The 20,905-nt window shown below is 41.1% G+C and overlaps 1 protein-coding gene across 9 annotated transcripts in view; it reads left to right on the top strand.

Annotated features, from left to right (window-relative positions):
- The window catches only part of HFM1 (helicase for meiosis 1), a 4,349,684-nt gene that overhangs the window by 3,347,615 nt on the left and 981,164 nt on the right, over positions 1-20,905 (top strand). The gene's annotated exons all lie outside the window — the stretch shown is intronic.

Below are 20,905 nucleotides of genomic sequence, written 5' to 3'. Positions count from 1 at the left end.
GGAGAGGAAAGCAGACAGAGTCAAGAAGACCTGAAGGGGGAAGGTACTCGAGCAAGAACAAAGTAGTAAGAGAGAGACAGATAAAACCGTGAAGAACCGTGAAAAACAATGTCCGATTTCCGGATGGGTAGGTGATGGCCGAGGGGGAGAACGAGAGCCAGACTTCTCTATAGCTGCATAGGACAGCTCCATCGGGCAGCAGCCAAGGGTACTTGGGCTAGGCGGTAGGTTAAAACAGTTTTAGTTTCAGCCTGTGGGGCCATCATCATAGTTCCAAAGAAGGCATAAATCCCGGTGTTACTGGGAGGCGCCGTCAGCCTCGTCCTCCAGCTTGCCCCAGGTCGGAGAACTTAGGGAGGGATCACTGGTGATGTCAAGGCAAAAAAAAATCCCTAGTGGTTTAAGTAGTGGAAACATCTCAGTCAGAGGGGTGTTATGTATATAGAGGGACGGTGCATAGCCGCAGCCAATGACTACCAATTCAGGAGCAGCTACAAGGCATTAAGGATACAGGAGTTTGATGGAATGCTGGATTAGCTTCATGGTATCCCGCTAACACAGTGCAACAGATGCTGTAGGAAAGAATGCAGTGTGTAAAATGTGGTCTCAACAAGAGTAGGGCGCCATATTGACTGCAGAGCACTAGGCTGCCTCAACAAACGTAGACATCCTAGGCGGGATTAGCAGGCAAGTCAATGTTTAAAGATGCGGGCCGAGTGGTGGCTGAACCTGGTTGCTGGAAGAATGGAGGAGGGCCACTCTGCTAAAACAGTGGCCTCTTCCCACTGCTTCTCCCTATTGGAACCACCTGGCCGCCATCTTAAAGTCAGGCAGGCTCAGGCGTCTCTTGGAGATTTACAAAATATCCTAGCACACGTGGAGTTTATAACAATAGTAAAGTAAGTCAATCTGAACATTTGTTCATGACGCAAAACAGATAGTAGGATTCTTCAGTCTTTAATTCTTTACTTGATCCTTCTTTAATGTACGTTACTATGACAGGTCAAAAGCCCAATGCCAACACGTGTTTCGTCGCCTTAGTTTATTGTGCAGCCAACATCTTTTAATGTTTTTTACTCGTCTGCACTTCCCTTATGCCAGCATCCTCGAGTACTCGAGGATGCTGGCATGAGGGAAGTGCAGATGCGTAAACAACCTTACAAGACGTGGTTGCACAATTTTGGATAAAGGGTGACGATACTGAATACCTTAATAGAGACTTTACCCATGCTGGAGGATCGTGTGGGTCAGAAATATCGCCACACGTGAATAAGCACTGAGAAAAGCCTATTGAGCCTTGAAAAAGTCGCATGTACAATAAACTGAGGCGACGACACACGTGTTGCCATTGGGCTTTCGACCTCTCACAGTATCGTACATTAAAGAAGGATAAAGTGAAGAATTAAAGACTGAAGAATCCTATCATCTATTTTGCGTTGTGACCATATGTTCAAATTGACTAACTTTACTGTTGTTGTGTTATAAACTCCACTTGTGCTAAGGAATTTTGTAAATATTTGCTTGCAGCTTAGGCGGCAGAAATTAGGAGAGGTGGGTGGTACTCTATTCCTTATAGCACCGTCAAATTACTGACATAAAGGAACTAAATAGTGAATATTTCCAGTGATGCCTTCCCTATGGTCAATACTACCTTCGTTTTGTGTATGTTCTTGGAGATTGTTGCCGCCGGAGTCTGCCAATGTCAGATGCTCTTAGTCCGTTAGCAGCCTTGCGTGGCCTCCGACTGTCCGCTTGGCTCCTTGGGCTTTTTGGTAGCCAGTTGGTTCAACCAGCTGGTTCATACTACGGCCACCTGCATTGAAATAAGGCAGTCGGACTGTAAACCTTTGATGTCGGTCGGAGGCTTTCCGACCGACATCGTAGTCAGACCCCAAAGTGTAAGCCTTGTCACATCAATTTATTCCTAGTCTCTCAAATAACCTAGCCTACAGCAATTGGGATAACTTAAAAGCATTGCTGGCACTACTTTTAGGCGTGGTATAAAATGCCATCACCTAATTCTGAGGGGTTAGGTAACAGAATCAAATAACAGACGGTGACTTCTTCATCAGTATAAGCGCTGGTATTTGCACTCTATTAAAGTTTACCAGATAAGAGGCGTTGCTGGTGTTCACTTCAGCAGTAATGCCAGTGTCTCTGGCAAGGTTCAGACCAGATTTTGCCATCCCATTTGACGTATTTGTTTGGAGATAGTTAATTCTGTCAATGACTCCGATGAAAAGGGTGACAGGCTACAAAGGAAGCGCTACAAACATGCTTTGAAAATTCCCCATCATATTAGGCAGATTAGATATTTTGTTACCAAATAAACCTCCCCTTAATTAGGGGTACATTTTCAATCATTATTTGTTGATGAAACCTCCACCAACAGCGGTGGACATAGGTCAATGCTTCGTTGGAGATTTTCTTTCCAGAGGAGCTCTTCCTCTGATGGTACACCATCTTTCATTTCAGATATCCAATCAATCCATAAAGTCCATTATTAATTAAAAGAATCATGACCATTAAAGGTATGAGGTATCCAATTCCCTAGCCATAGCTTCTGGAGTATTGTTGAAATTGATTGAACAATCTAAACAGGTATTCTGTTTATATGCAAGGATCATTTGGTTTATTCATTTTTCTGAATAATTCCTTTGTCATTTACCCATTGCTCTGAAAATGGAGATTTCATGTTATTGCTAAAAAATGGAGTTGGCATAAGGGCAATTGCTTTAAATGATACTGCAGTGCATTTCAATTACTCTTGAAAAAGTAAATACTGAATGGGGACATGAGCGGGCAAAGAGGTTTATAGGTGCACAAACCGTTGCCACGGTTTTTGCATTCAAAGTGATTATTAGTGGGATTTGCTTATCCTATATGGAGTTGTCCGGTCGGGTATGTACAAAACTCTCTGAAGTAATACCAATTTTAGATGGAGAGTTGGGCATGGCCCTTCTTATGGGATTTGCCTAAAACCTTTAGCTTTTTTTCCCTCCTGGTTGTTGTTTATTCTATTTCAATAGCCTTAGGACTCTGGGCATTTTCCCACTGTAATGCAATGTGAAAGCGGTTGCACCTTTCATACCCATGCTAGGTATTGGCGCTTACTTGATTGGTTCAAGTGTTGTACCTGTGAGTGCCCTGTAAAAAAGGTACACTACATACCCAGGGCAGGTGCTGCACTTGCCGATGGTGGACGCAGCACTGATTGTGCTTTCCACCAGAATAGCCTTTCAAACATGTATCAAGCCTGCCATTGCAGCCGGTGGGTGCGCAGTTGCGCCTATGCTCAGGTTGGCATGTCAAACTCATTAGCCAACCCTGAGTAGGCCTTCCACTCCCACTAGAGCACCCCTAGGGTAAGCCACGAGGGGAGGAGCAAATAGTAGGCATAAGGCAGGGCAGGTACACATGGGTGTTCCCTATCCAGGTAGTGAAGAACCCCCATGTGGGTTTTCCCTACCTAGAAGGACGGCTCTTCCCATGAAACAACACCGGGGTTTTGCTGATTCTTTTTTAGTATTAAGTATAATGGGGTAACCCTGTAAACCTCAGAACCTGGGCGGGTAATTAAACAAAAACAATGGTTCTGTCGGAATTAACGCTTCAAATGACACATAAGTTACACTTAGCATATAAGTGCTCTCATAATATCCCACAGGGGATATTTGCAATCTTTCTTTGAAATGATTGTACACTGACCATAAAGAAAAGTGTAAATAAATCTTTAGTTATTCAATTTTTCAAATTATTTTCTACTTTTTTCAAAACTTTCGGTATCTGCAATACATCAGATATGCTGTCCAAATACATACAAAACGTAGGTTGTGATTATACAACGTGTGTAGGTCGTGGCTAGTGACTAAGTGTTTACAAGTGACAAAACATAAATGCATGAAAACAAAAAACGTATTCAGAATATCCAATACAAAGCACAATAGTCACAAGGGGATTTCAATTGTTCCTTTTGTCAGTTGTACTTTGTGCAAACTGGTATATAACATAGAACGTCGACGTTTGACCCTGGGGGGATGTGCTGATTAAGCACATCTAAGGTGGATCTTCATCAGGACTTGAAGGTCGTTGGACAGCCTTATAATAAGGTGTGCGGTTCGTCTAGTATTCTAAGGTAGGTGTTGCATGTCAGCCGACACGCACCTGGGGTACTCACTGGTTCTTAGTAACTCATGGTGATAAAGGTGCACCAGCCGGTGCAACTTGTGCGGGGATCTGCGCCTCGGCAAAGGCTCTAGAGCGCAGAGGTCGACTTCTTCCTCCTTCGCTTCGATTCGCGTGAATTCCGGCATATCACCACGAGTTACTAAGAACCAGTGAGTATCCCGGTGCGTGGCATTGCAGGCTTGTGGATGCGCACTTGCACCTATGAGGTTTTTAAACATGTACAAATACAAAGCAACCTCTGGATAGGGGTTGTCCCTCTGTTCACAGCTGAGAAGAAACAAAAGGTTTGCGATATCATTTTCAATCAAAAGTTCAACCAAAATTCTTCAATCAAAGTTATTTATTGATCATTATCATCATGATCAATTTTGAACCAATTCTTTCTTTCTTCACTGTCAAAATCCAGTGTATTTTCTCAAATCCATTATTCACCACAAATCATTTTCCCAATGCATTTCGGGCATTAACTATGCCCTTCGTCAGGGGATAACTCTACAAGCAAAAAATAAATGAAAATGGTCTTAACGAAGGAGCATCTCGCAGCATCTATGGTCAGCTGAATTCAATGTGACTGGAATACGTGAAGGGCGTATATCTCACTGAAAAAGGTGGATGTGACCACATGCGTGTGTGGAATCGATCGACTAACTGTTGAAACGCAACAAGAATAGGGTGACTCATGCAAAAGTGAATGATGTACAAGATGACTATTGGAGGGTCCAACGTGTGTGTTAAACGTCAGCATGATCGTGAGTCAGAAAAAAGTCCTAATCCGTACATGCATAGTAAAAACCTGATCTCGTATCGTATATTCCAATGTGTGAATTATTTTTGTGCAGTGAAAACAACTACATGAACGAACACAGCGCATCATATAGTGGATATTAGAAGACAATATCGTAGAAAAAAGTAGAACAACACTCACACGGTGAACAGTAAGCCGCCGTGTAATCTGAAACTGAAGACATAGATTCAGTCATCAGTCATGTGGATGTGAAAATGCCACTGCATTCTATAATGTCCTCAGAATGAGGTACTTACGAGTGTAATGTAGCGGTGAGTATTCGGGTTAGTCCCGGTGTCCTTCGGTGATAGTAAACAACCTCTGACCGGTGATCAGTAGAGAGTGAGTGGCGGCATCTAGCGTTGTGCATAAACGGTGGACGTGATGGGTGAAAGAAGGACTATTCAGATGGCTTAGAGAACGGGCGCCATCTTGGAACGGTAAAAAGGGGTGAAAGAGTAAACGGGAGATACATTTAAATATACAATAAACGTGTAGCCGGAACTGCATACATAAAACAAAAAAATTAAATGGAATGTCCTGGCTATATCCAATGTGTTGGAACCAGTGAAATATCAACAATACCAGTGTTATATAGAATACATGACATTACAGTAACATTTTTATATCGTTCAAGTTATAAATGAGAATTCCATTCTGTCATTAAGCCCGTTAGGCTGCATCGTGCACATAAAACGGATCCAATAATTTTCTCTCTGTAACAGTCTCTTTTTGTTATTGCCACTCTCCGAGAGTTTGATGACTTCTAAAAGTAAGAACTTGAGCTGTGCTACTGTATGGTTGTTCTCCATGAAGTGTGAAGCAACAGTGGATTTTGCATTTTTAGTCCGTATATTGCTTTTATGCTCAAGAAACCGTGTGCGGATTTTCCTTTCTGTGTGTCCCACATAGAAAGATCCACATGGGCATTTCAACATATAGATAACGTTTGCAGTGTTGCACGTGGCATTGACTTTCAATTTGATCTTAGTTCCCTTCATTGGATGATTAGTATAATTCCCTGGAATTATGTTGTGGCAATTGCTACAATTGTAACATGGCACTAGTCCTTTGTACAATGCAGGTCTAGGACTGTCGGTAGGTCGGGTTAACATTTCTGAGGTTCCGACCTCTCGTATATGCAAAGATCGGCTTATTCTCAAATAATCCTCTGAAATCAGGTTCACAACTCAAAAGGGGCCATTGTTTCAAAATTATCTTCCTGAACTTGTGGCTGATGATAGAATATTTTGACACTACTACCATCCGTTTGCTGGTTTCTTTTTTCTTTACCTTCAATACGTCTTGCCTATTGATGGTCTTACACCTGTTTTCAGCTGTTTTCAGGATTTCTTCAGGGTATCCACGTTTCCTGAATCTGTTGAGCATGCCAGTGATTTGTTGCTCGCTTTCGAAGGATAATGAAACAATGCGTTTTACTCTGAGGAGTTGTGAAAATGATAAGTTGTTTTTCAAGCCTGGCAATGGAAACTGTTGTAATGCAAGATTGAGTTCCGATCAGTAGTCTTGCGGAATAAGTTGGTAGACAGGTTACCATTGGAAAGTTGTATTTCAACGTCAAAAAAATGTATCAATTGCTTGTTAAAATCCCAAGTGAATTGAATACGTTCATCTATCTGGTTCATCCGATGTAGGAAACATTGCAGTGAGTCCGCTGTGCCGGACCATAAAATGTAAATGTCATCAATGAATCGCAAAAATAGTTTGCCATGTTCATGCCATGTTAGATCGTTGAGAATGTTTTGTTCTTCAAAGTGCCTCATGAACAAATTAGCGTACGCAGGAGCTGCGCAATTGCCCATGGAAGTACCACATAATTGTAAATACCACTTGTTATTCCACCAAAATAGCTGTGGAATAGAGTAAACATGAGTAGTTCCATTAACAGTATTTGTAAATCTGGATCATGAGTAGAGTTTATTGGCACTTGTTCAATGGCTTCAATGCCAAGGTTGTTCGGAATCGACGTGTACAGGGACCGGACATCTACTGTACACAGCCAAACTTCCTCCTCTGGAAGGATGAGACAAGAATTCAGTTTAGTCAAGAAATCTATAGTGTCTCTGATGTAAGACTTAGTTGAGATGACGAAAGGCTGCAGATGTTTATCAATGAATTTCCCAACGGGCTCGTGGATGCTGCCTTTAGTGGAAACTATAGGTCTGAATGGTGGTTGCTTGGGATGTTTATGGATCTTGGGCAGCATATACAATGATGGTGCCTTAGGACTTTCTTGAATGAGAAACCTCTTAGCTTTTTCAGTGATAGTTCCGTTTTCTAATGCTTTCATGATGATGTTCTTGAGTACCGTGACATATTCATTGGTTGGATCATCATCCAATAGAACATAAGTATTCATGTCAGACACATGAAGTGCAAATTGTTCCTGATAGTACGAGGTGTCCATGATGACTAATGCTCCCCCTTTGTCAGAGATCTGACAGGTGATAGACCTGTTGTTGGCTAGCTTTTGATGGGTGTTCTTGTCTTTCATCTTCAGGGTATTCACGTTTCCTGAATCTGTTGAGCATGCCAGTGATTTGTTGCTCGCTTTCCAAGGATGATGAAACAATGCGTTTTACTCTGAGGAGTTGTGAAAATGGTAAGTTGTTTTTCAAGCCTGGTCTATGGAAACTGTTGTAATGCAAGATTGAGCTCTGATCAGTAGTCTTGCGAAATAAGTTGGTAGACATGTTACCACTGGAAAGTTGTAATTGAACGTCAAAAAAATGTATCAATTACTTGTTAAAATCCCAAGTGAATTGAATACGTTCATCTATCTGGTTCATCCAATGTAGGAGACATTGCAGTGAGTCCGCTGTGCCGGACCATAAAATGAAAATGTCATTATTGAATCGCAAAAATAGTTTGCCAAGTTCATGCCATGTTAGATCGTTGAGAATGTTTTGTTCTTCAAAGTGCCTCATGAACAAATTAGCGTATGCAGGAGCTGCGCAATTGCCCATGGAAGTACCACATAATTGTAAATACCACTTGTTATTCCAACAAAAATAGCTGTGGTATAGAGTAAACATGAGTAGTTCCATTAACAGTATTTGTAAATCTGGATCAAGAATAGAGTTTATTGGCACTTGTTCAATGGCTTCAATGGCAAGGTTGTTCGGAATCGACGTGCACAGGGACCGGACATCTATTGTACACAGCCAAACTTCCTCCTCTGGAAGGATGAGACAAGAGTTCAGTTTAGTCAAGAAATCTGTAGTGTCTCTGATGTAAGACTTAGTTGAGATGATGAAAGGCTGCAGATGTTTATCAATGAATTTCCCAACGGGCTCGTGGATGCTGCCTTTAGTGGAAACTATAGGTCTGAATGGTGGTTGCGTGGGATGTTTATGGATCTTGGGCAGCATATACAATGATGGTGCCTTAGGACTTTCTTGAATGAGAAACCTCTTAGCTTTTTCAGTGATAGTTCCGTTTTCTAATGCTTTCATGATGATGTTCTTGAGTACCGTGGCATATTCATTGGTTGGATCATCATCCAATAGAACATAAGTATTCATGTCAGACAGATAAAGTGCAACTTGTTCCTGATAGTACGAGGTGTCCATGATGAATAATGCTCCCCCTTTGTCAGCTTTCTGACAGGTGATAGACCTGTTGTTAGCTAGCTTTTGAAGGGTGTTCTTGTCTTTCATCTTCAGGGTATTCACGTTTCCTGAATCTGTTGAGCATGCCAGTGATTTGTTGCTCGCTTTCCAAGGATGATGAAACAATGCGTTTTACTCTGAGAAGTTGTGAAAATGGTAAGTTGTTTTTCAAGCCTGGTCTATGGAAACTGTTGTAATGCAAGATTGAGTTCCGATCAGTAGTCTTGCGAAATAAGTTGGTAGACAGGTTACCACTGGAAAGTTGTAATTGATTGTCAAAAAACATGTATCAATTGCTTGTTAAAATCCCAAGTGAATTGAATACATTCATCTATCTGGTTCATCCAATGTAGGAGACATTGCAGTGAGTCCGCTGTGCCGGACCATAAAATGAAAATGTCATTAATGAATCGCAAAAATAGTTTGCCATGTTCATTCCATGTTAGATTGTTGAAAATGTTTTGTTCTTCAAAGTGCCTCATGAACAAATTAGCGTACGCAGGAGCTGCGCAATTACCCATGGAAGTACCACATAATTGTAAATACCACTTGTTATTCCAACAAAAATAGCTGTGGTATAGAGTAAACATGAGTAGTTCCATTAACAGTATTTGTAAATCTGGATCAAGAGTAGAGTTTATTGGCACTTGTTCAATGGCTTCAATGCCAAGGTTGTTCGGAATCGACGTGTACAGGGACCGGACATCTACTGTACACAGCCAAACTTCCTTCTCTGGAAGGATGAGACAAGAGTTCAGTTTAGTCAAGAAATCTGTAGTGTCTCTGATGTAAGACTTAGTTGAGATGATGAAAGGCTGCAGATGTTTATCAATGAATTTCCCAATGGGCTCGTGGATGCTGCCTTTAGTGGAAACTATAGGTCTGAATGGTGGTTGCGTGGGATGTTTATGGATCTTGGGCAGCATATACAATGATGGTGCCTTAGGACTTTCTTGAATGAGAAACCTCTTAGCTTTTTCAGTGATAGTTCCGTTTTCTAATGCTTTCATGATGATGTTCTTGAGTACCGTGGCATATCCATTGGTTGGATCCTCATCCAATAGAACATAAGTATTCATGTCAGACACATAAAGTGCAACTTGTTCCTGATAGTACGAGGTGTCCATGATGACTAATGCTCCCCCTTTGTCAGGTTTCTGACAGGTGATAGACCTGTTGTTGGCTAGCTTTTGAAGGGTGTTCTTGTCTTTCATCGTAAGATTGCAGCGTTTTGAAGTATGTAAGAAGGTCAAAGATGCAATGTCATGCTTAACAAGATTCTCGAAGGTGTCAATGATCTTATGGCTCACTGGGGCCATGAAAGTGCTATGGGGTCTTAAGCCTCGAAAGATGTCTTCTTCTTGCGTTGTTGTTTGTACCAGATTCTCAAAATAGTGTTGAAGTCTGATATTTCTCGACAATTTGAACAAGCTCACTTCCAATTCCAATGTGTTTGTCATTGTTGTGGGTACAAATGTTTGACCTGTCTGTAAGGTGCGAGTTTCTTGTTGTGCAGGTTTTTCCCCACCTGGGTTTGCCTGTTCTTCTTGGCCTTCCACTAAAAAATGAACTGCAGTTGTAGAGGTTGTTACAGTTTGTCCATCGGTACGAGCGGCCCTTTGTGTGGTGTGTGATCTAACTTCCCCATCCGAAGAAGAGGTTTCAGTTTCCGAATAAGGATTATACGGGCGATTTTGGCTTCGGCAGGCATACACTTCTGCCCAAGTGTACACCTCGCCGAGCTTGTAATCAATAGTGTCGCGTTTGAACTTGCAAATCTTACGCTCTTGAATTTTTTGCGTGTATTTGTTAAGTTGAATGTTGATGTCATCCAGCATTTTTGTGAAGTCTGTGGTTTCCATGGTGTTAGTCAGCTCGGTTTTTATCTTGGAAATCTCGAGAGTTAATTCCTCCAATGCTTTTGAAAGTTCCTCTATAATGAGTAAGATCAGATCTAAAGAACACTTGTTGAGAATGGCGAACCATTTCTCAACAAAGCGGGAGTTGTTTTTGCACAGTAAGGGTTTTAAAGGGACTCTCAGGCCCCTCGGGATCCGTTGAGCACGATGATATCTGACGAGCGTGCTAGCATGTAGTTTTTTGTTAGATTTCTTTTTCAATAAATAGAGTAATTGCTTGATATTACTTTCTTTGCTTCTCATATTCGATAATGGCGAGATGTCTTCTCGTATAAGGCCGTACATTTTGGTAGCATCGTCCTCTGTAAAGGCGAATGTATCGACTTTGGATTCAGTGAGATTTGTAATAGACTCGTAATTCATCTTGTAGATCTGTGGCGTGCCGTATCCAGGACAGAAACGTGTATATGAAACAATAGGAGATGGGACTCGCACAGCCCTGTAGTCTAAAATTGAAATGCTATTCAGTTGTAGCGTGCTACAGAGGTATCGGTGTCTGTTCCTAACAGCGTGGTAAACGTGAACAAATACAAAGCAACCTCTGGATAGGGGTTGTCCCTCTGTGCACAGCTGAGAAGAAACAAAATGTGTGCAATCCGATATAATTTTCAATCAAAAGTTCAACCAAAATTCTTCAATCAAAGTTATTTATTGATCATTATCATCATGTACCAATTCGTTCTTTCTTCACTGTCAAAATCCAGTGTATTTTCTCGAATCTATTATTTACCACAAATCATTTTCCCAATGCATTTCGGGCATTAACTATGCCCTTCGTCAGGGGTTAATTCTACAAGCAAAAAATAAATGAAAATGGTCTTAACGAAGGAGCATCTCGCAGCATCTAAGGTCAGCTGAATTCAATGTGACTGGAATACGTGAAGGGCGTATATCTCACTGAAAAAGGTGGATGTGACCACATGCGTTTGTCGAATCGATCGGGCCTGGAGGCCCATAGGAATGAATGTCAATTACCGAATCAGTAAATACCGATTCGGTAATTGGGGGAAACATTGAAGGGTGGCAGGTTGGCACTTTGACACCCTGTTGCACCCCCCTCAATTGCGCATGGGTGCACATGTTGCAGACATACATGTCCTTAGGGCATGTATGTCTGCAACATGGCACTGTTTCAAAAACAAAAGAAATGCTTTTTAAAGGGTTTTCATAATTTACCACCAACTTCTAGTTGGTGGTAAATTAAGAATTCTTAAACCCATGTAGCAGTGATTACAGTGCTACCTACATGTCAAAATACAGATTCGGTAATTATACCGATTCGGTATTTTACCGATTTGGTAAAATTACCGAATCTGTATTTTAACATGCCCCTACATCCCAAACTCCAAATACCTTCCTACATCTGGCCCTAGATGTCTTAGAAATGCATCTCAAAACAAAGGCCATAAAGCTAAATCTCTTTTCTGAGACTTCGAAACATACTGGCATGATGGCAGTGCCTCTGTTATTAATTTGACATGGCCTTACTAGATCCTCTTATGGCACGATATGAGAAACCAATATTAACACGAGCTGTAAACAGGCAAATAACACAAAGATAAACTTCAGAACTGCATTTACTTTAAGAGCATCAGCTACTGAAAAACTGGTGGTGAAGGTATCTTCAGCAAAAATTAAAGCATACTGCCTTACTCTGTGTACTGCTATATAGGGAACTAAAAGGAATGATTCACAACAGATAACCTTGCAATGTGAATGGCTAATGCCTCCTGTCTCCTGGCTATGTGGAACAAGGTCATGAATAACATGGCTGAGTATTGCCATAATACATGGCTTAACTGTTCACCCACTTAGTGAACAATTGAGGAAATACTTCAAGCTCTGGACACAGATACACCTAGTGCCTCTGGAAATACAATACATACATTTCAATAGACCTTTCAGAAATTGCCACAAGAAATGTCTGAGGTTTCATTAGAGGAAGCATTTGTAGTTTGCTAATCTTTGATTCAGACTTAAATCAGCTTCAAAAATCACTGCCAATATGACTTCTCAAGACATCAAACTTGGCTTTATCCATGAGAAATTGATCAAAATTAGCAAAGTATTTATTATTCGACTTGGGTTTCACAATGCAGCTAGAAAAATCCTCACTAAAGTCCCTGTTAGAAAAAGTGTTCATTGTAACTGTATTGATGTAGTGATAGGGAAAGTCTTTCTACCTATGAACATAGAACACAATTGTTAGACCTGTCAGTTTTAGGGAGGTCTTCCATCAATCTTTTTGCCTTACTCCTTCATATATTTTCTAATCACATTATTGTTGGGCTTATGCCTCTGAGCGCTTTACCTCTTCTAACCGGTGCTAAAGTGCATGTGCTCACTCTTTAAAACATGATAACAGTGGCTTGCCCCCAATTGACATGTTTAATTTACTTGTAGATCCCTAGTAAAAGGGTACTACATGTACTGTAAATTAAATTCCAGTAGTGGCATGCAGCACTTGTTGTGCTACCCCACTTAAGGAACCTTATAAACATGTCTCAAGCCTGCCATTGCAGCCTGTGTGTGCAGTTTCAAACTGCTATTTCGATCTGCAGAATAAAGGTTTTGACAGGCTCAAACCTGCCTTTTTAACACAAAAAAGTCACCACTAGGGTAGGCCCTAAAGAGCCCACAGGGCAGAGTGCAATGTATTAAAAAAGCAGGACATGCAATTGTAAGTTTTACATGTGCACGTAATAAATAATTCAAATTCATTTTTCATTACTGCCGGGTCTGCTTTTCCCATAGGATAATATTGAAGTTACCTTATTACATTTAATAAGCTGTACCATCCAAATGGGAATAGGAAAACAGTTCATGTGTGATATCTTTGGAATTGTAATGAAAAATCTATCTCTCTGCAATTTCTTGGTGATTGTTTCATAAGACTTTCCATCACAGCCATGCATTCCTTCAGTGCTAATGATGCATAGGGGAATTTGCAATATCTGGATTGCTAAGACTGTTTCTAAAAGAGACTCTATTTTCTCAGCAGAACAGCAAAGTACGGAAGTTGAACATCTAGATTATCAGACCTAAACGATGGAAGGAATAATTTAGCTGTGAGCACACAATTGAAAACTTTACAGAAGCCTGTGTAGCTGCAGGGAACCCCTTATGAAGCAAGTTGGAAAAGGCTTGGTGTGCTGTCAAACACATAAAGCGTTGATGGAGAATACCTGGAGAAGACAGCATATACAAGTGTGCCATTGGCTTCTTAATAGCCTTCTTATCTTGCTCCATGATCTCAAAGAGTATGTAACATGGATGAATATAGCTACAATGTGTAGTACAGTAATATGGTGAGTAACAATCTCCTAATCTTTAAACTCCATCAGCTTAACAATGACCTACATGCATTCACTTGCTCACTTTTGACCTCTACCTTTATTGGTACACTAATATGGTTAGATACACCAAGGGCCATATGTAAGATGATATTTTCTGTTAAAAAACCCTGCGATTAAAAAAGTTCACTGGATTTGCGACCACAACACATCTTATAAAAATGTTTTGAGTGGAAAACTTTTCTGACTCGTAAAACGAGTTTTGTGCCTATACCGAATCGCAATTTGGAAGAAGTTTATGTGGGGCATTCGTTCCAAATGGTGATTCGGTATGCAATGTACCAATGGTTTGCATCAGCAATTCCAATTATAAACTCTTGATCAGTTATCAAAATCCTAAAGGAGGTGGTAACTGATTGGCAAAAGGGAGGGAGGTACCATGGGAGCCCCTTCGGAAATCGTGTTGGCAACCCTAGGGGAAGTATGCAGTGATCCATGGACCACTGATGTTTTTCCAAATAGAAACCTTTTTTTAAAGTAGCACTGGCTTATTTCAGGAACATAGGCTGCTTTAAAAAACATCAATTTTAAAATGCAAGGACAGGGATAGTGGTCTGCTGTCCACGTAGGCCACAGTTACAGCGGGTCGCCATTGTGGGTGGTCTAATTAATATGAATTAGGCAGGTAGTTCAGCCATTACCTGCGAATGGTGATTTTGCAGTGTGACCCATTAGTACATAGGTATAGTGCAAAAGAACAGGGTTTTCGTATTTAGGAAGCAGTGGCGGTCAGCCTATTGACGTTGGTGTGTTATGAATGGAACAATTAAGCATGGTGTTAACTGATAAGGGGAGAACCTAATAACCCCTTGATCTGTGCTGGGAAACCCTACCACATGTCCATATATCTACAATCCCGTGCACACATACAGTATCAAAACAAGCAATACGAATGTGAATAGAAAGCAAACGGTACAAAATCCAACGTAGATGTCTTGGTTTCTTTAATTGGTTATTATACAAAGCAGCCAGCCGACACGTGTTTCATCAGCGAAACAGTGGTCTCCGACTCTTCAGGGCTGGGAATGATAACAAAGATGACCTGAGAATAAGGTATAGGATGACAATGCCTGGAGAACACATGTACTCACACATGTGGAAATGTACATCACCCAACACTCGTGGAAACCATATTTCTGAGAAACCCACAACATTTGGTGTGGGGGGTACCCCTTAATAAGCTCTAGTCGAATGTAATTATGGTTACACATGTAAATCATTTGTAAGTTACTCCAACCACACACCTACAGCAAGAATATTGTGGTCAAAAAGTGAAGTGTAACCAAAATCAGAAGTCCACTGCCCAATGGTGAATATCAGAGAAAAAATGTGTTATAAGTAAAAGCTCGAGTGTGGAAGGGGATACAGTTATCAGGGGGGAGAAGCTAAGCAAGTGTTAAATTACCAAGTACCTCTATGGCTGATTTCAAGCTCAGTGTAGTCTAAAAAAGAAACGTAGAGAGGAAATGGCGGGAGTCACTAAGTAATATACAAACATAGGGGGATGTATAATGGCAACAGTAGTTGAAACAGGTGAATTACCTGCGCAACATCTTACCCCTAAACTGGTGTTAATTCCAACCAGGTAGGGCACACGTCATAATCAGATTAGAGAGTTCTGTAATGGTGGAATACTAGTAGCTGCAGGGATAATGAGAGGCGAGAAAATAAGGGTGCATCCAGATAATATCAGTAGAGAATAGTAAACACCAAAAATGTAAGGCATGTGGACTACCTGGAAGGTGAGGCCATAGATGGCATAAACTATGAGAAAAAGGGGAGAGAATGTGTCAGGAAGGAGCCACAAAAATGCGGGAGAAAAAGAATATGATAATAAAAGAAAAAGTGAAGGAGAAGATGCAGGACTCTCACCGTGATGACGGTGATAATTCCAAACCGGCACCCACATCGTTACTTTCAACTTGCTTTTCCGGAATATTAAAGTGATCTCAGGGAAATGAACCAATGCAACTATGAGTACTGAGGCTCCAGCACAAATAGCGATTGCGTCCAGCACAAATAGCGATTGCGTTTTAAGTAAGGTGAAGTAGCAAATTGCGTAGACAGGAACCTCACCTTCAAAGGATATACAGCTAAGCGAATACCACCAGTACGGTCACACAATGGGACACAATCCTCCCATATGCCAAAAGGTCCTAATCTGTATAACGAGAAAAATCAGGCAAGTTATCACACAGTGAACGAAAAATCCCAACGTTGCTACAGTCAAAGTCAAACTCACATGATAACACGTGCTTGAATCTGCGCCAATCTAGGTCAGACACATGTGTGTGCCTGCCTGATCCACCTACGGAGCAAAGAGGAGAGAGGAAAGATACGTGGCATCAGAACTGCACAAAACAATAAGTTGTGCTTCAAGGTAAATGACTACAAGAGTACCACTACGGCTGTGAAAACAAGGGGCTTACTATAGTCGGGCGAAAAGCTGGCGTCCTGGCGGCTCCAATTCAATCCGGGAGTGAGAACGGAGCCACCCGGAAGTCCATAAATGGACGCTCATTATAAAACAACTAGAACGTGTCCTCTGAAGCTAATGGCGATCGTGAACACAGAAGTGGGGAAAAAATATACTGAGTGTGTCATCCTAGCCACGCAGACAAATGTGCGGTGCCTAATCGGAATATAGATTTGATTGCTACAGAAAAAATCCTCATTAGTTGTGCAATAATGGCTAAAGGGGTATCAAGCATATCGAGTGAAGTGCATCTGCACACATCATGTGCCTAAAATCTCATGACGAAAATTACATAGAGTCATGTTGAGACGTCAAAAAATCTCATAATTCATGAACCACAAAAAATTTGAACTAATCTATAGTATGGCATGATGAAGCGCGATGGAAAACATCTGGAACACGTCCAATGAGAATAACGGAGAACGTGATCACAGAAGTGAGTCATGAGTTCTGTGTGTGAAATCGAAGCCGCGCAAAAAATGTAAGCAGTGCCTAATTGTATGTATAGTAGAAGAGTTAATCTCACGAGGAATATAAAATAGAGGTAGGATGAGGTGTATGCAGAAATAAGACACTATTCATTTAAGAACCACAAATATTCAAAATGTACTTCACTGTGGTACGGTAAAGCACATTGCAAGTATATAAATCTGAAAGGCAAGAATGTCCTCAAGAAATGAATCCAAAGAGAATGATTTCAAGAGAGAACAGGTGCGGAAAGGAGGGTGGCAAGAAAAGCGAAAAGTGGATTCCCGTACATTGAGTCATGATATACGTAATGCTGACAACTGATCAATCAATTAGGTACTGGTGGAAGAAAATTAATACATAAATACATGGCTTGTGTGCCACCAACAAAAGAACACAAATAACATACAAACACAAGTTTAAGAGGGGCAATGTGCATCTATGCTGATAGAACTGTGCACAGACCCCAAAGTCATTGCTGATGCGCCACAATTCAACACTCATGACCTGTTATGTGGCATATTCAGAGAGCTTTACTGAACGTAGTAGTTAGTGTTGGAGTGTACAACATATACTCCAAACTACCGAAGCAAAGTGCATGTTTTCATTACAACACATATTCATAGGCAACATTAGGACAACATGCATGGCCATACTAATTGGAATATGTTCTTAATCACCCAAAAAATATTGCATCTCAGAATCGCAGTTGAGACCATGTTTTCCTGTGTGTAGACGCATAATCCACTTGGCTTCTGTTCATCTCAGATGTAACTCTCTATTGCCCCCACGTGGACTGGCATCTATGGATTCAATTCCAAAAAAAGTGAATTCCTTGTGCGGGCCTTGTGTGGTACATAATGCAGCCTGTGTCGCTACAGAATATCTCACATCCTGCTGGCGTAGAGCCCTCACATGGTCACCAATTCTGTCTTTTAGTGGCCTGATGGTGCTGCCCACATATTGTCGCCCACATTTGCATTCAATTATGTAGATAACAAATCTAGTGGTACAGTTAATGTTAGATCTTATCACATATAATTTGTTGTTGAAACTGTTGAATGTTTTAACTTTATGTTTAGCCCACTTGCAGACACCACAGCATCCACATTTGTGGAAACCAATGGTGTGGGGCGTGAGCCTAGTTTGTGATTCGCAAATTTTGGGAACTGTGGGGCTTAATCTGGTTCGTAGTGTTCTTCCACGTCTAAAAGTAATCTGGGGACGATTAGTGATAAAACCGGCCAAGGAGCTGTCCGCCAGTAGAATACCTCAGTGTTTGCTTAGACTCTTTTGGAGAGTGTGGCTGAGGTCATTAAAGTCTGTGATCATACGAACCATTTGGTCACTGGTTTTGGGTTTATTCTTATTCTGTAACGTATACTCTCTTCTCACAGTAGAGATTCTATTCTCAGGTCTTTTGAGATGATCAGAAGTATAACCCCTTCTCTGGAATCTTGTTCTCATGTCCTTGATGCTGTTCCGAAACTCGGTATCTTCACTGCAGTTTTGTCTGGCTCTAATGTATTCTCCATATGGAATGGATCTGATTTGATGTGTGGGGTGGTGACTATCTGCATATAAGACAGAGTTGCAGGAGGTACTTTTCCGAAATAGAAGACTGTTACGTTTGTCATCCTTGATATACAGTTCAATGTCTAGAAAATTGATAGTGGTCTTGCTACACTCCATAGTGAATTGCATACCATAGTCATTGGTGTTGAGGTAGGTGCTGAACTGTTCTAATTCTGATTGGGTACCCAACCACAGTAGCAAACAATCGTCAATGTACCTGCCCCAAAAGATGATGTGATCAATCCATGGTGCTCCCTTGGTACCCCAGATCCAATCATTTTCCAGACAACCCATAAACAAATTGGCAAATGAGGGTAAACATTTTGACCCCATCGCTACACCTCTGGTTTGCTTGTACCACCTGTTCTCAAACAGAAAGAAGTTATTGTGGAGAATGAGGTGCATCATGGTAATTAGCATTTCATTGTGTAACCACTGGGCAGCTGGTCGATTGTTCAGTTGTCGTGTTACTGCATGTAGGCCTAGTTCTGGTTGGATATTGGTATAAAGGGATATCACATCGAGGGTTAGTGAGATCATTCCCGGCTGCCACTGTAAGTCCGCAAGAAGTCTCAATATATGTTTGGAATCCTGAATGTAGGAAGCCAAGTTGCGTACCAGTGGACCTAGAGGTCAACATACTCGGACAGTTTCTCTGTTGGGCCACCAATACCCAACAATATTGGTCTGCCTGGTGGAAAGGGCAGATGCTTATAAATTGTAGGCAAAGTATAGAGGCATGGGTAAGTGGGTCTGAAAACTTCTAAGTAGGCATGTTCATCGTCATCAAGAAGGCCTTTAGTGTGCCATTCTGAAAGGTGTTTGTTGATCATAGTGCCCAGGGGTCCCATAGGGTTGTGATTGATTGGTTCATAACATGTATCATCATTAAGTTGGGACATGATCTCTTTGTTGTAGTCCGCCTTATTCATGATAACTACATTCCCCCCTTTGTCTGCTTCTCTGATTAATGTCATTGTCCTTGCTTAAGGTTCTAAGAGCCTGTCGTTCCCCTGGTCCAAAGTTGTCCTGATAAAATCTTTTGATAGGGGTATTTTTGTAGTCCTTGTCATTGAGTTCCTCTAGAACCCGTTTTTTAGAAACTGTCTATAGCATTGCCCCGTGGGAGGATGAGTGTCCACCTCAATTTATTTTTGAGACCACTGGATATAGAAATATCCATGTCTATGTCCAGTTCCTCAAGGAGACGTACCATAGTGTAAGGAGATTCCTCTACATAAGTGAGGGAAAGTAAAAGTTTAGTTACCTGTATGTCCTGTATCCATGGAACACCACACACATTACCCATCATAGTATTGGTGACTTTTTTATTGGCAGCAGGATTACAAGCAAGCAATCAAAGTAAGTCCTCCTATGAATTTAAACAGGTCTACCTTCAGTTTACAGATGTCCACCTGCACACTAATTTCAGGTGTTTCTACTTGCTCCTCTCGTTGCCTGATCTGAGTTTCTTTACAGAAGCCTCTGTAGCTGCAGGGAACCCCTTACGAAGCAAGTTGGAAAAGGCTTGGTGTGCTGTCAAACACATAAAGTGTTGATGGAGAATACCTGGAAAAGACAGCACATACAAGTGTGCCATTGGCTTCATAATAGCCTTCTTATCTTGCTCCATGATCTCAAAGAGTATGTAACATGGATGAATGTAGCTACAATGTGTACTACAGTAATATGGTGAGTAACCATCTCCTAATCTGTAAACTCCATCAGCTTAACAATGACCTACATGCTTTCACTTGCTCACATTTGACCTCTACCTTTATTGGTACACTAATATGGTTAGATACACCAAGGGCCAGATGTAAGAAGATATTTTCTGTTAAAAAACCATGAGATTAAAATAGTCCACTGGATTTGCGACCACAAAACATCTTCTAAAATATTTTGAGTGGAAAACGTTTTCTGACTCGTAAAATGAGTCTTGTGCCTATACTGAATCGCAATTTGGAAGAAGTTTAAAAGGGGCATTCGTTCCAAATGGCGATTCGGTATGCAAAGTACCAATGGTTTGCATCAGCAATTCCAATTACAAACTATTGATCAGTTATCAAAATCCTAAAGGAGGAGGTAACTGATTGGCAAAAGGGAGGGAGGTCCCATGGGAACCCCTTCCCCTTTGGGAATCGTGTTGGCTATCCCAGGGTAAGTAAACAGTGATCCAGGGACCACTGATGTTTTTCCAAATAGAAACCTTTTTTTAAAAGTAGCACTGGCTTATTTCAAGAACATAGGCTGCTTTAAAAACATCCATTTTAAAATGCAAAGACAGGGATAGTGGTCTGCTGTCCTTGTAGGCCACAGTTACAGGGGGTCGCCATTGTGGGTGGTCTAATTAATATTAATTAGGCAGGTCGATCAGCCATTCCCTGCGAATGGTGATTTTGCAGTGTGACCCATTAGTACATAGGTCATTTTGCATCACTTTGAAAAATTTCATTGAACATTGGCAACTACTTCTTGTGAACAGACTACGAATACATCTGGGCTCTGGT

Source organism: Lissotriton helveticus, chromosome 1_1, assembly GCF_964261635.1.
Source record: "Lissotriton helveticus chromosome 1_1, aLisHel1.1, whole genome shotgun sequence".
Taxonomy (NCBI): Eukaryota; Metazoa; Chordata; class Amphibia; order Caudata; family Salamandridae; genus Lissotriton; species Lissotriton helveticus.
Note: the sequence above shows the minus strand (reverse complement) of the source record. Positions and strands in the feature narration are given on the sequence as shown.